We start from the raw sequence: 15,240 nt of genomic DNA on the forward strand, positions 1-15,240 counted from the left end.
TGCCAAGCAGTGAATGCAGTACTGTATGTTCGAATAATGTGAATCTCAGGATCCACATGTGAAGAGTGTGGTTCCAAGGTGGATCTCGTACTTAATGTGGCCATTATAATGTATGATGTCTGTTATGTAACGCCAGTCATTTCTGACATCTTACCAAAGTGTGAATCCTTTTCGTTTCCATTTTAGTCTCAGTCAGAGACTATAGATCTGTGTTGCTTAACATAAAATCTGAAATGCTCTCGCTTTACACTGCACCAGTTAATCTGACCATTTTCTGTGCCTGTTGTTTGTTGCCTTGGTTACAAAGTCCTTCAATGTGGCATCATAATACAGCATGGTTACTGCTGAAAGCAGAAAAATCATCATTTGCTTAGGAGGAGGAGGATGTATACGCTGCATTGTGCTAAATTTAGGAGGCATGCACATCCTCACACTCATATCTTGAAATCCAAGGGGGCTTTTTTGTCTTTCAGCAATATTACTGTGTATTAACAAAGGGATTAACAAAGGGATGCGTGAAACTGTCTTTCACATGAAAGAATTAACAGTTGTTTTCTGTTGTGAACAGTTCCTGATTCCATTCTTCCTATCGGTTGATAGAAAATTGCTAAATGGAATGGAATGGCAACACGTATAAGCAGAAAAATATATATTTTTAAATTGTCTAATTAGTTTAGGTCAAACAGAAAATCAAACCATGTTTATAAAAAACAATCTCCTGTTTCACCTTTCATACATACAACATGACAGTTCTATCCTGGTTTTAAGCTTTCAAAAATTACGGGGTTGTGGGACAGAGCAATGAAGGGGTTCACCTTGCTCAGTCAGATCAAAAAAAAACATCTCAGTGGTGCATCTCAAAGGGGCACCACTTCCTCTTTTGATTATTTTTTATTCTCTCTGAATGATTCAATCACTTTGTCAAATGACAGATGTCTTGTTCATGTTGATGGAATAGTAATTTAACATCATGGAAGACATAAATCATTTACAAAACTGAATATTTAAGCAGTTATGTTTAAATTAGATTTATTTGAAATGTTTTAGTTTACTTATTTCTTAGAAACTTAGAAATGTAAAAGTGCTTCCTGCTCCCTCAGGTGGTTCAAATCCCACTGGAACTGTAATGTAATTGTGTACTTTCTGTAAAAGATTATGCAATACATTGTGTGTGAGTTTACCGCCCTATGCTTTGCTAACCAGCGCAACTAGAACCAAATGTTTTGTTATCATAGCATTTGAATGCACTTTAAAGTTGATTTCAAAAGTCTATCTGAAAGTAGGCCCTGGAGAAAAGATGAGAAAGGATGAGTCTTAACCGGCCACGTATGTGTCTTAACCGGCAACGCATGTCGGAGCCACGGATGAGTCTTAACCGGCCACGTCGGACTAACGTATGCCCCCCCTCTGACTCGATATACTCTGCCTAGCTCTGACAGTTAAACACACACACACACACACACACACACACACACACGCACACGGTGCAGCTCAGTGATCACCGACGCTCTCCTCCGTTGTAGACCAGCTCAGTGGCCTTGTGGTTTGAGTGTCCGCCCTGCGACTGGGAGGTCGGGGTTCAATCCCCAGCCGGGTCATACCAAAGACTCTAAAAATGGGACCCAGTGCCTCCCTGCTTGACACTCAGCATCAAGGGTTGGATTGGGGGTAAGTCCCTGCGACATACTAGCATCATGTCCAGGGGGTGTACTTGTACATCAAGCTGCCCCAAACTAGGGATGTTGAAAAATGTTGAAAATCGACTCGATTATCGACTCATGCCTCCCGCGACTCAAAACGTATGAGTCGAAAAATCGTTTTTATTTGTATTATTATTTCAGTCAGTGCCGCTCGTCACATGCAAGTTAACTTTGAGCAGAGCCTGTGGCTCTGAGTTTGAGAATAGACCCCATCGTCCAAGGGTGTGTGTGTGTGTGTGTGTGTGTGTGTGTGTGTGTGTGTGTGTGTGTGTGTGTGTGTGTGTGTGTGTGGTGGGGGGTGGTATCTTAGCAACACTGAATGATCTGTCCCATTGGTCGTGTGCTCATATCATGAGCCAATGGCTGCAGCTCTGAGCTTCCCAGACCCAGGTTCACATCTCATCTACACATGCCGTAAAGTGAGCTGACAGGCTAGCCACAGGTCTGCTCTGTAATGAGCGGTGAGCGCTCTTCTCTTCTTGTGAAGAAAGCAGGACAGATCGTTGTCAAATAAATCCCGCCGTCATTTATACTGTATTTATTCTCCGACCCGACATTAAAATACGGAACAACGTGCGTCCCGTATCAGTTCATTACGGGGCTCGTGACAGGCTGCAGACACTTGAGAGTTGGGACTAGCGGCTAGCCGATAGCGCCGCTGCTCCTTCAGTTTCATTGTTTACAAAATAAAGTTTATTTTGTATTATTGGGATTTGATCATTGATGCGAATTCTAAACATATGGATGCAGCTGCAGAAGTTGTGTTGCTTAAAGGAATGCATAGTTGCGTTCTCCTCAACTGCTGCGCAGCAACAACAAAAATATAAAAATGGAAAAAAAAGGAAAAAAGTCGTTCGACACGTCGATTTTCGGCCTCGATTCGTCGATTGGCCAAATATGAGTCGTTTGGCATCCCTACCCCAAACAGGAGATAGGCTCCTGCCCTATGGGCCTCATGGCTCGGCAAGGCTACTTACTCCTCCGTTGTATCAGTGAGTAAGTGTAGCCTCGATACCCAGGCTTTCAGTGAGTAAGGTGTTAACTGCTAACGCTGTTAACACCAAGAGCTGACAGCCGGTACTCCCGTATTCCGTAGCCCCGTAGCTAAGCCTATACCCGGGGACTGTCCATTGGACCGTGACATCAGAGTAGGGTACATTCCAAGAGTAACCTGTGACATCACACCCTGTGGCCATGCATGCTCAGTAACGTCCTCTCTGCCGAATTCACAAAAACTGCTTACATTTGAGAAAAGTGAAAAATGTCACCCGTGAGTGTTTCACGTGGTAATGACCATATTATTCCTGTGGGTTCAGATTAATTGCTGAACCCACTGAGAAGAACAACGTGTCAGAGACACAGCAAGACATTTGGGACAGAAGCAAATGAAGTCTGTTGAAACAGTTAAAACAGACAAGACCATTATCTGGCCTTGGTAAGCATAGCATAATTAACGTCCTCTGTCTGATACCGAGGTCAGCTTGATTCTCAAACTGGACCACATCGTCATGCAACTTTAACCCATTCAGGATCAGGACGAGAACCCCTTTTGGTGTTAAGGATTATGTTAAGATTATGTTAAGGATTATGCTATACTTTAGCTATTGAAAAATAGCATATCTACAAGCTCATAGCGCGGCACCGAGTGCCGTGCTACGAGCTTGTAGATTTGCAATTTTCTTTTAAATCGTGTAATTGTGGCTCAAATCTTTGAATATTACATTATTTTAGAGCCTGAGCGAATGTTTTTAACTCAAATGTTTGCTTCTTGGGGGGTCCCTGGAAATAGGATCCAGCAAAAAAACATATTTTCGGATGGGGTCCGCGGCTAAATACATGAAAATGGTTGAGGTTTTTCAGAAAACGGTCATAATTTAGAAGACATTTTGTAGAATCTGCCTCAGGTCTAAATGGATTAATGTTTTTTGCCTGTAACAGCATGCAGTGAAAACGGTGCACAAAGCGTGCTGTTGAGGATAAATTAATTTGGCCTGGATTTATCTATTGACAGAACTTCTAAAGCAATCTTTCCACAGAGCAAAACAGACTGCTAGAAAATCCACTGCTTACAGTGAGTTTGTTATAATATCATTCCTCATGACAAACAAACTCAACTTAATTTATCTTCAGCGATGCAGGTTAATTTATCTTCAGCGATGCAGGTTATGAGAAATGTCACTGTAATGTAAAGTGCATCAAAATATTCGTCAGCATCTGTGATATGAGCCGGTAACCGTGCGGGGGCTTTGTGTCGGAGTGTAAAATGTCACCTACTGTAGATATTTAAAATTGCCCTTCCATTCGCTCACACATGCGATTAACATAGAGAATGCCAGCTGGCTGTCAGTATGTCCTGCGGGTTTCTAAAAGTCAGTAATACATTCCATTCATCACATCCGTTATCACTTCTGCCTCAGCCATCTCCAGTGCTGCCATCAATGAGAAAATTACATGGCAAAGGGATAGGGTGGTGAATTGTGTTGAGATTATATGAATTGGGAGCAACACGCTGCACAGGAGACCCATTATTTTCTAATGTACAGTGGAGAGGAGGTGCCAGATCAAGACCATGGCAGCGTCTACACTCCTCTTTGCACAAGCGACTCCATGGAAGATGAACATGTCTACAGTGGCAGCATGAATCAATGCCGAGGTGAAATATTAATCCATTTCCATGTAAAATTCCCCTTTAAATTTGCAATTTGTGGATGTTAGCTGGGGTTCTCTTTGAAGCTGAATGGCGCCAGAAGTATCCTACCGTTTTCGACAAAGACGAGTTTTGAGGGCAAATTTGACCCCAGCTTTTATTCTCCAACTTTACCAGCCCTCACTTCCCCTTCACTTCCCCTTCTGTGTATTTGTCTGTGTATAATAAAATGTGTTTTGTTTAAAAGTGGCTAATGCAAACTCTACATTATAAACTACGGTTGGCCAATTAGAACTTGGTTATCCTCAATCAAATCACATTTTTATAATCTTCAAACTGAAAGTGCAATACTCTTACAGTTATCCACTATTTAAACCAAAATAAATTATCACAGACAACAGAAAGCTACTGTATATGGCAATGGCTAGGAAGTGCTAAGTCAAAGTCAAAACAAGCGTGTTTGTGAAGGTCTCTCTCTCTCTCTCTCTTTCTCTTGGAAGAAAACAGTATCGATGATAATGTGTGTTCGGTAAAGTTTTTTGATAATGTCGACACTATCGACATTCACTTGCTACGAATTCGGCATTAGAGATGTTATAATAACAATAAGGGTAATATTAATATATAGTATATATTAATTAATATTAATAATATTAATATTAATATTAATATTAATATAGTAATAATAGTAATAATAATAAACTTTATTTATAGTGCACCTTTCATAACATAAAAATGCAGCACAAAGTGCTTTACAGAACAAATAAAGAAAAGCAGAAAGTTAAAACAGCATTGAAATCCAAGCAAAAATCTATAATTGTCACGTCTGCCACACCTACCCGGTCTTCCTCCCCTTCTTTCTAATTCTATCCTCTATTATAGGAGTGGAGACAGAGGTGCAGGAGAGGAGGCGGAGGCAACCACAACCAATCAGCACTACTATAAAGCCTGGTTCAACCCTTCATGCCCTGCCAGATCATCCGTCTCTGTTGGACCATAGTCAGTCTTGTTCCACCACCCGGGCTAGCAGCATCTTTCCACCTCAGTGTGCTATTCTGTTACTTACATCTACCCTCCTGTTTTCACAGTGACCTTGTACCACTCCTGGATCCGGACGCCTGCCAAGTTGCCTGCCTCACCTGCCTCTGCTCTGCTCCTCATGTCAGAAGGATAATTATAAATAAATCTATATTCTAAAACTGCAACTCCGTCTTGTCTGTCTCCTGTCTGTACCTGGGTTCAAGCAATCATATACAGTATATGACAATAATAGCCTAAAATAACATTCAAACGAAAACATTACATGAAAACTCGAAAAACATTAAAAATATAACTAGCAACAGGGGGATACAAACTCAGTCAAAAGCAAGGGTAAAAAAGTGGGTCTTGAGCTGTGTTTAAAAAATGTCTACAGCAGCTGCCTTGTTATGGTTGTGGCTCATTACTCTCTGCCATGTACATGAAACGTACAGATTGCAGCTTTGAAATTCACCTAATTTGTAACACGGTGTTACAGGTGATCCATCTTGTACTCTTAATTGTTTGTATATGCTTTTATCTATGGCTACTCTGGGATACTTTATAGTTGTCTGTGGAATTGTGTTGCTAGGCAACAGCTTGGGTCCTAGTTGATTTCCTGTCAGCTACTGATAATGACACTGTAAACTGGAAATAAACATGGACCCATTTAGAAAGTTTATGTTGTCAAGTGTGAAAAGGTCTATCTCTCTGTTGACCTGATAATATCGATGCAATGACTGAAGCCAGTAGATTGCATCCATGCACTCTGTCTTGGTCAACAGTCAACACACTAAGGCTGATTTCCTCTGAAGCTTCTGTATGAATCAATCTGGAAACCCATCAGTAAAAACAAAATGAAGAAAACTAATCCTTTGAATTTGCTGCAGAGCTTTATGAATCTGTCTTGAGACTAGAGATTAGTATGAATAGACCGTGAGAATGTACTAGGATGTGGGCTTAGATAAATAAAAGATGAAGGAGATCATATGTACCAATTTGTGTGAGTTTTAAGGAGTTAGGAGTAGTAACGAAGAAAACAAATATTATAGTAACAAAAAACACAAAATTGTTGAAATTGGTGGAAATGGGTGTGGCCTATATCGTAAGTTACGTCATGATCCAAGGAATCCAGAAAAAGAATAATTGTATGACCTATGGCTCAGGAGTTATAGGCTAAAGTGTGAATCGGCCTGTTATAGCGCTACCATAAGGTTATTCATTGGGAGTGTTTGTGTAAAGTTTCACACTGGTCCGTCTGTCTGACCGATCTGTCGTGGGCGGGTGTACAATAGGCATCAACTTCCTTGATAGGCCAACCATATTTTCACGAGACTTTGCAGTATGGCAAACCAGTTAACCACAACATTGCGTGGTTACAAAAACACAGCTCCCATCTGCGAGTGCTGATTCAGTCTTGGGTTTGCGCCACATGGTCACACCCCTTTCTCCTGCCTACCACAACTGCGGACAAGACCTTATTTATAACTCTATGGACTAGACCACAAGGAGGCCCGCTGTCTCAAGCGAGCTTGAGCCACGTGAGACATCACCGAGTTGCTGTGTCGAACGTTGCGAAGTTCGATTGAGCCGACTCAATTGGGCCATTCGAGTTGCGACCCGATAGACCTAGTAAATCATGTTCTGGCCAGAGAGTTTGCCCCGACTGTCACTCAAAGTGGCTACTGGCCAATCACAAACAACCCAAGCTCCCAAGCCGAGGGACGTGACCATTTGGCACAAACCTGAAGGAATTTTACAAACTTTTTTTTCTTTTACTGTACTTATCGATCTGAATCTGTGATTGTTTCTGCTGTGCCATATTTTGCGCCTGAATTTCCCCTGCAGGATCAATAAAGATATCCATCTATGTGCCCAGTGTATGCCACTGCCAAAACGGCACCTGTCTAGTATCATCAATGCATCATTTTTAAGTCACTTTCAGCATCCTCTCCTAAATGCGGGGCTTAACTACTTTATATGAAACGCTGCATAGAAATGGCTCTGTGACTATAGTACAATGAATCCAGCTACCAGGTATCACTGCAGGATTTCACAAGCTTTATTTATCAGTGGGGTGAGGGGAGTCTTTTGCAGCTCCTCATATAGCCGACAATTGGTCCTGAGTAAATGCATTGAGCACAAACAGTGCTTAATAACATACAGAATAATGATTCATAATACCCTCCTTTTTGCCTACAAAGCTCTGAATGGACTGACCACCTCCTATACATCTCTGACCTCCTCTGATATCCAACCTCCATTAGGATCCTCAGGTCAGCAGACAGACGACTATAGCAATTCCAGCGACAAAGAAGAGGCTCAGGGGCTTTTGCTGTCGCAGCTCCTACGTTATGGAACAGCATCCCCCTTGCTGTCAGGTCTGCCCCCTCCGTTGAGAGCTTTAAGTCAAGACTCAAAACATTCTTATTTTCAGTCCACCTGATGCTCTTGCACTTTAATACATACGGTAGGATATGTGTGTAGCTTTTAAACTGCTCTTAACGTTTTTCTTCTCTGTACCATAACTATGCATTGTTGAGCATTTACTATGCAAACGAGCAGTAACACTGTAACGCGTTACGCAAAACCGCATCACGCTCTTCACACACACACACCACACAGGCGACGCGTGTTTTGCCACTACACACACATTTTAAGAATTTATTTATGTCCACACAAAGGGAAATGAACAAGGACACAAACATTATGGGTGCAGTTATGTTACAATCACATTAAGCCTATGACACATAGATGAGAGTCGTTTTTAAATGTGCTATATAAATAAACACCAATTTCAAAGCGTCAAATTGATTTTCATGCCTTTTGGTTGCAGCGCTTGGGTCAGTTGAGGACAGATATTGAACTGAGTTCAGTGGTCGGTCAATGCCAGCAATAAAACACGAGCCAAACACGTCGATTTAAATATTTCACATCACTGCATACATAATGGTTCCCTTGCACATTAGCTGAACATTAATTGGCCTAACAGTAACAGTATTAGTGTAGTCTGTAGAACCATGACTACTCATTACACAGATTTCTCTATTTCAGAATAATAAACATTACTTCATTGTACGATAATTAATTAATATAGTTAATATTGCAGCTATAAAGGATATAGTCTTATCTTATTCTAAAATAATACATCGTAATTAATTTGTTGATTATAATAATTTATATATTGACCAATTTCTTTGCATTGTATCACATGTTCTTATGCCCAACGAGGCACACAATCAATTTAATTGAAACCATATCCTTATTGTCAGGTTCCAGGTGGGGGTCCTGAAGCGACGGAGTGCGCCGTCTCAGATGTCATCCAAGACGGACGCCTCTCTCTTGGGACCCCAGGCCAATACTCAGGGTCCAATACCCCCATTGGAGCCCAATCATCTGTGAATGTGGAGAAGAGGACCATACGATGCAGCACTGCCTTGTCTGCCCTCTACTACCCAAACCGTGCAGCTTAAAAGGTCTCGCAGAGTTCAACAATAATGCAAAAGACTGTGTAAAGAAGTGGGGAAACTGTCATCTAACCACATGCTTCAAAGACACGAAAAGAAGAATTGGAGCCCACACGGTCATCCCCTCCCTCGTCGTTCCCTCCTCTCAGGGCCACGCTCTTCATCCTCCCCCCCTCAGGGCTACGCCCTTCATCCTCCCCCTGACTCATTCGTGCCCCTAGTCCACACCTCCCATCCTCGCCACCATCGTCCTCTCCACCCTTCCTCACCCCTTCAGCTCACCTCCGTAGTGCCCCTTCATCTCACCCTCATCCTCACTCCCCCCTTCCTTCACTACTCATCCTCATTTAATCATACGTGCCCCCTCGTAATCACTCCCTCCTCCTCACCTCCCCCATCCTCACCTGCGGGTCTCACATCATCGCCCCTTCATCCTCACCCCCACCTCCCCCATCGTACCCTTCCATCCCTCCCCCTTCTCTCTAGCCACCATAACCAATGCATTTATTCTGACCGTTTCATTTCCCTCCTCCTTTTATGAATAAAACTTTAGACGATGTATGGTTTGAATGTGTGGTCTGTACTAGTGAATATAGGTGTGCGAGTTAGGCTGTGACACTTGGTTGTGAAAACCAACCAAAAGCAATTTTCCTGCTCGGACAGACCCAGCCAGCCAGCCTGCCAGGAACGGACACAGCCAGCCAGCCAGAGACACACATACAGTAGCTGTCTATAGGAGTTGCACCACTCAAACATAAAGTAAAGAAAACTCTAAAGAGGGGCATACCACATATGAGTTTTAAGTCATGCTGTATTGAGAACAGCAGTCAGCCTTTTCAGTACTGTGTCCATAATCTTTTGAATCTTATCTTCAAAGACAGCAACTCTCAATCCACACAGCATCATACAAAACAAGCATATTACTCTATCCCTTTCACACTTGTTGGATGTTATCTCAGAGTCATATCTTTAGTTATCACTAATACCCCACCGGTTTGCAAAAGCAAAAGCCGACACACTATACAGAAATAGATAGTGCATGCCATGGGGAATGTCAGAAACTACATTTCATGCATATTTACCAGACATACAAACACCCAATTGTCTTGGCCTCAAAGACATGCTATCCTTACACACAATTCTCAAAAATGGCATCACTCAAACAACAGTCAATCTCTGAGCAATAACAATATAGAATGTCAGCCGGCCATTCCTCATTCCACAACATTTCCTGAGTAACTTCTGCCTGCAACAAAAGGAAATGTTGCACCTGTCATCACCTATCTATAATCTTTCAGAGAGACTGCCCTAAACAGCACTGACTAACCCTGCAGGGCATTCTTTTACTACTGTATAACATGAACGAGGAGCTCAATAAACATGGAAGATCACACAAAAACCTCAATGAACAGTGATTAGGTTTCTGAGAGTGACCATGAAAACTTATTCCAACACCATATGAAAAAGAAACTAAGAAAATTGTACAAAATATTCTAAGCTGTCAAACTTGGATAAGCTATAGGTGTAATTTTAACATGAGGGAAAGTCCTGTCAAAATCTGACCGTTTTGAAATCAACAAACATATAGAAATATAATAATGATAATAGAAATAACATGAAAGTCATTCCATGGTCTCATTAACAACTCTCCTTAGCTATAGTCGTTAAGTTACATAAGTCAGGGCATCATTACATCAGTAATAACTAATAACAAACTTGTGTACTGCCATCATTTTCAAAATATTCAAACATTTTCCCTTTTAGACACAAAACTGTATGCCATCGATCAGCTCACAGATCTGTGAGCAGATGTAACATGAACGGCTAGAGCTGCTGTCTCCAGGGATCTAGTTGTGTACAAATTCTGAATCTATGTGGTCTATAGTTGCCTTGGGCCACCTTGGATCCAGGATAGGAGCCCTTCTGGAAATGCACACAGCTGTGCATGCCATGCACACAGCTGTGCATGGCATGCAGGCCTTGTCTTCAAGGTCTCTAAAGACACCATCATCACTCATGCCATGGGTGAATGACATCAGTATACAGCTGAACTGCATCCAGACTTCTAAAACACTGGCATTGCATTTATGTGTAAATGAGGAATATATGTAAAATAGATGTAAATTGTATCCTGAATTTCAATAATATTGTTGAAATCTGGTTGGCCAAATCATATTAAAACAATGTTCTTACTTAAATGTTTCTCTAAGTCAGGGAACGAGGCATGGAGTAATTTATGAGAATTAAGATGATGTGATTAATGCTTCACACTCCCATATCCACATAGTTAACAACTAAATTCCCCAATTCCTTGAAATTGTGACGGCAGTATAGCCCATTTCTTATAAACCTAAACTTCCATTATAAGTCCAAAGCCCAAAAGGTGCAGGTCATCGGTCTGTCTGTACTCTGTAGAAAAACAAATGTGCATATAGTGCATTGCAAAGTCGTCTTTAATAGTTTAAAATATTGAACTATGTAACACTCATGTAACCAATAAACAGTGTGAGATGGAGGTGCTACTGTAAGTGGCATGTGCATGTGCGTGTGTGTGTGTGTGTGTGTGTGTGTGTGTGTGTGTGTGTGTGTGTGTGTGTGTGTGTGTGTGTGTGTGTGTGTGTGTGTGCGCGCGCGCGCGCGCGTTTGTTAAATAGCTCCATATTCTGATGATATTGATTGTTCAGCAACAGTCTCCATTTCTCTCCAGCTCTTTAGTAAAGCAGAAATTGCATGTTCATGCCAGGATACCTATATCCAATCAGGAGAGAGAACTCGCAGGATACATATTAAGTGGAATTCATGGAAGTAATGACACAAAGAAATGGAGGAATGAGCAGACAAATTTGGAACACAGAACACTATACAATTAAAGCTAATAAATGTACTCTTTCGTGATGATGGATGGATTGGCAACCCACCTGAACATGTATTTTCTGTTTAGCCTATGTAACAGTATAATTACACATATACACCTATACTAAAGAGGTGGAGAGGTGGAGAGATGGCGAGACCGAGAAAGAAAGAAGATTTTTGTCTATACCACAATGCTTCAGTCAGCAACAGCACCTGCATAGTTATGAAATTGCGCCAGACTGAGGCTGAACCCATAGCGTGCTGGACAAAGATGCCGCACCAATTGCAATGTTGCGTATGCTATCAAATAGTATAAAAATTAATATTTTGCGTAGCCTCCACTGCAAAATATATTCTGGCGAGATAAGCTCAATTTGGATCTTATTCAATATAATTGTAGGCAACAGGCTACATTGACAAATTAATTTAAAACGGAAACTTTTCAAGTTAATTTAAAAGCACCCACGTATATAGGCTGTAGTCTGTTTAACTTAGTCTGATAATGTGACATTATAGGCTAGCCATATATGCTGCAGCCTAACTTCCACAGAAAAGAAAAAAAGAAAAGACGGAAAAAACTATCTGAAAACATGATCGAAACGTTGTGAAAAAGATGCAGGCTGAGGCTACTGTCAATGAATGGGGCATTTATTTAGTCGGGTGCTCCACTTACAAATAATGTCACTATAAACTCAGTGGTTTTCATGGCTGGGTTCTAATTGTTCTAATTAACGAGAGTTATCACAAACAACATGCGTTAAAGAAAGCTTTATGCCCTTACCTTGGCACAGATTCAGAATCTCTCAGTAGAATCCACTGGACTGCAAGAGTTTGGTTTCTCTTTCGAGTGCTTTGCGAAGTTTGAACCTTATAATAAAAGTAAGCTACTTTTATGTCAAATTCCAGCGCCTCTCTCTTACCATCTGTTGTGCCCTGTACGCTACGCTGCGTGCTGGCGCGTCGAGATGTTCCTGTGCTTGGTGAGGGAATAAGAGGGCGGGGGTTACTGGCTGTCACGCACATGATGCACATCGAGTAGCCCAGGAGAACGCGCACAGGAGGAGAGGGGTCAGTTGATCTGATCGACACATGTGTACTGTATACTTTCAGACTGACAGGTGACCGTGATTTGGTGATGCCATTTTGGCGATAAAAATTCTGAAATGTACCTTGACACAGATCTTTGTCACACTTTGTACTAGGATATATTATTCTTAAAGGTATATTCAGTGATTTCACTTAATTCAAATATCACTTATTTTTTTGTTTTGTTGTGATAATCCTCTCTACTATAGAGTGTGCTGACCATATAAGGAGTTCCTCCCATAGACTGTCCTCCCTGTCCCCAGTTAACCCCTGGGGGTCAAAAAACCTTAGGTTTCGTTTTTGGCTCTCTATCCTGATTGGATGAAAGGCTTAGGTCCCAGCCAAAAACGAAACCTAAGGTTTTTTGAGTGAAATCACTGAATATACCTTTAACCCGTGTCCTAGTGTGCGCATGTTTATTTGTTTAAGAGCTCAGTTTGTTCATAAATTACTGGACATCACCCGTTTTCAGATAGAGATAACTTACCTAGCATTTTACGGTCTATATGTTAACTATAACTATAGCTATAATTTAGAATTGGTTGTGATTGTGACATTCTACGTTACGTTTACACAGTATAGGCTTCAGTGCAATGCAATGGCAAGCATGCATGTGTGAACTGTGAAGTGAAGCTGAGAACAAGTCGTGCTCTAACATTTCCCGACTTGACCTATTCCCCTAAGGTCTGCATGTCGACACATATCAATACACAAGAGAAAACATAGTAGGATAAAAGCCTCATGCTGTGCAAGAAAGGAATGCATTCTGCTCATATATAAGATTAACAGGTCATGTCCTCTGTTACACACTTTATTCATGATGCTCAATGCTCATATAGAAGATGAACATGTCATGTCCTCTGTTACACACTTTATTCATGATGCTCAATGCTCATATAGAAGATTAACATGTCATGTCCTCTGTTACATACACTTTATTCATGCTCCTTGACCTGTATGGAACAGCTCAGCATGATACATACACTGACTGTAAAAAAGAAATAAAAAAGAAAAGAAAATAAAATAAAAGAAGGGTCTGTTTTCAATAATCTACAAGTATCCAAACAAAGCCCATTGTATCATTTTTTCATATGAAACAATAGAGGTATGGAAGTTATGCGGGTTGGTAACACCTAAAAAAACGACTTTCTGGCTGTGACAGCCCATACAACCAAACAGAAAAGTCCTATCTGATTGCATTAAACAACGTTAAACAAATAAGCTCACTTTGCCTCTCACTTTGCCTGCACTTGCATACCCTCTACAATTGTTAATCACAGTGTTTCTTTATTTAAAAATTGTCAAACAGTGCAAAAGCAATTCCATGCCTCTTCCTCTATAGATTAGCCTGGCTTAATGAACCAGAAGCGAATCAGTCGTTGGCAAAAAATAAATTGCAGTGTGATTTGAGTCTGGCTTATTAGCCAGGCTACTCATAGATAGCCTGCTGCCTATAGAAGCAGGTGAGGACAGCGGCTCACCAGGATGGATGCGTGTTCATGGTGCAACACACGCACGCACGCACTCAGACAACGCGCGCGCACACACACACACACACACACTGCACGCACACACACACACACAAACACACATGCACATGCCACTTAGCACCTCCATCTCCCTCGGCAGGCTCTTCAGAGAAGCCATTATCACAGTCACATGGATACTGTAGGATAGCCATCGATGGTCCATCCCGATGCATCACACTATTCAGACTTTTCGTGGGCATGAAGGTCAACTCCACAGAAGAGGACCCCTCCCTGGGTCACCACAATTTGTCATCTCAGACATTTAGAGTAGGCCTATAGGGATAACATGCTGTCCTCTCTCTGGCTGCTAAATAGCCAATCTACTTTTTCTTTAATGTTAAACTGTCCGCAAATCAGTTTTTAATTCTTATTTATTTATTTAGCCTATTTATTCATCCATCCATCCATCCATCCATCCATCCTCTTCTTTCCAGTTGACCTCTTTGAAAGCCTGCTCTAACAGATCCACGTCCACAGTCAGTTACAACAGCTACTGTACTTTCTGCATTATGAAGTTTCCCCTGCTAATCATTATTTTAATGTGTGTTTTATCTTTCAATTCAAGTTTTAGGTTTTCCTGTCTTGTCTTGTTCTCTTCAACCAGATATCAGGAAAGTTTAGAGGTGTAGTACTTTTAGAAGTGGGGTAACACATCTATACCGCTTTGCTCTTTGCCAAAATACAAATTTGTTGCCAATCTACAAACTCACAACTCATTGCAGCGTGACTCGTTATGACTGAGCTTAAAAGTAGATTGGCTATTTTGTGCTAACGTAACCCAAAGAATAACGATATACTATACTGAGATTCAAGTGTTCTTTTTATAACTATATTTATAAGATTTTCAATTTTGATAGACAAACAACCCCACATATACCCCACCCTCCCCGGTTCCCTCACAAAAGAAGAAGACCAAGTGGATTTAATCAAAACTGAAATCC

At 41.2% G+C, this 15,240-nt stretch overlaps 1 protein-coding gene across 1 annotated transcript in view; it reads right to left on the minus strand.

The window, feature by feature from the left end:
* Positions 1-12,596, minus strand: part of LOC310862713 (caM kinase-like vesicle-associated protein) — a 49,663-nt gene extending 37,067 nt beyond the window's left edge. The window contains exon 1 of the mRNA XM_083770769.1: positions 12,466-12,596. The gene's annotated coding sequence lies outside the window, so the exon portion shown is untranslated. The remainder of the gene's footprint in view (positions 1-12,465) is intronic.
* Positions 12,597-15,240: the final 2,644 nt, after the last annotated feature.

This window comes from Protomyctophum parallelum (assembly GCF_964188405.1).
Source record: "Protomyctophum parallelum genome assembly, chromosome: 8".
In the NCBI taxonomy this organism is placed as follows: domain Eukaryota; kingdom Metazoa; phylum Chordata; class Actinopteri; order Myctophiformes; family Myctophidae; genus Protomyctophum; species Protomyctophum parallelum.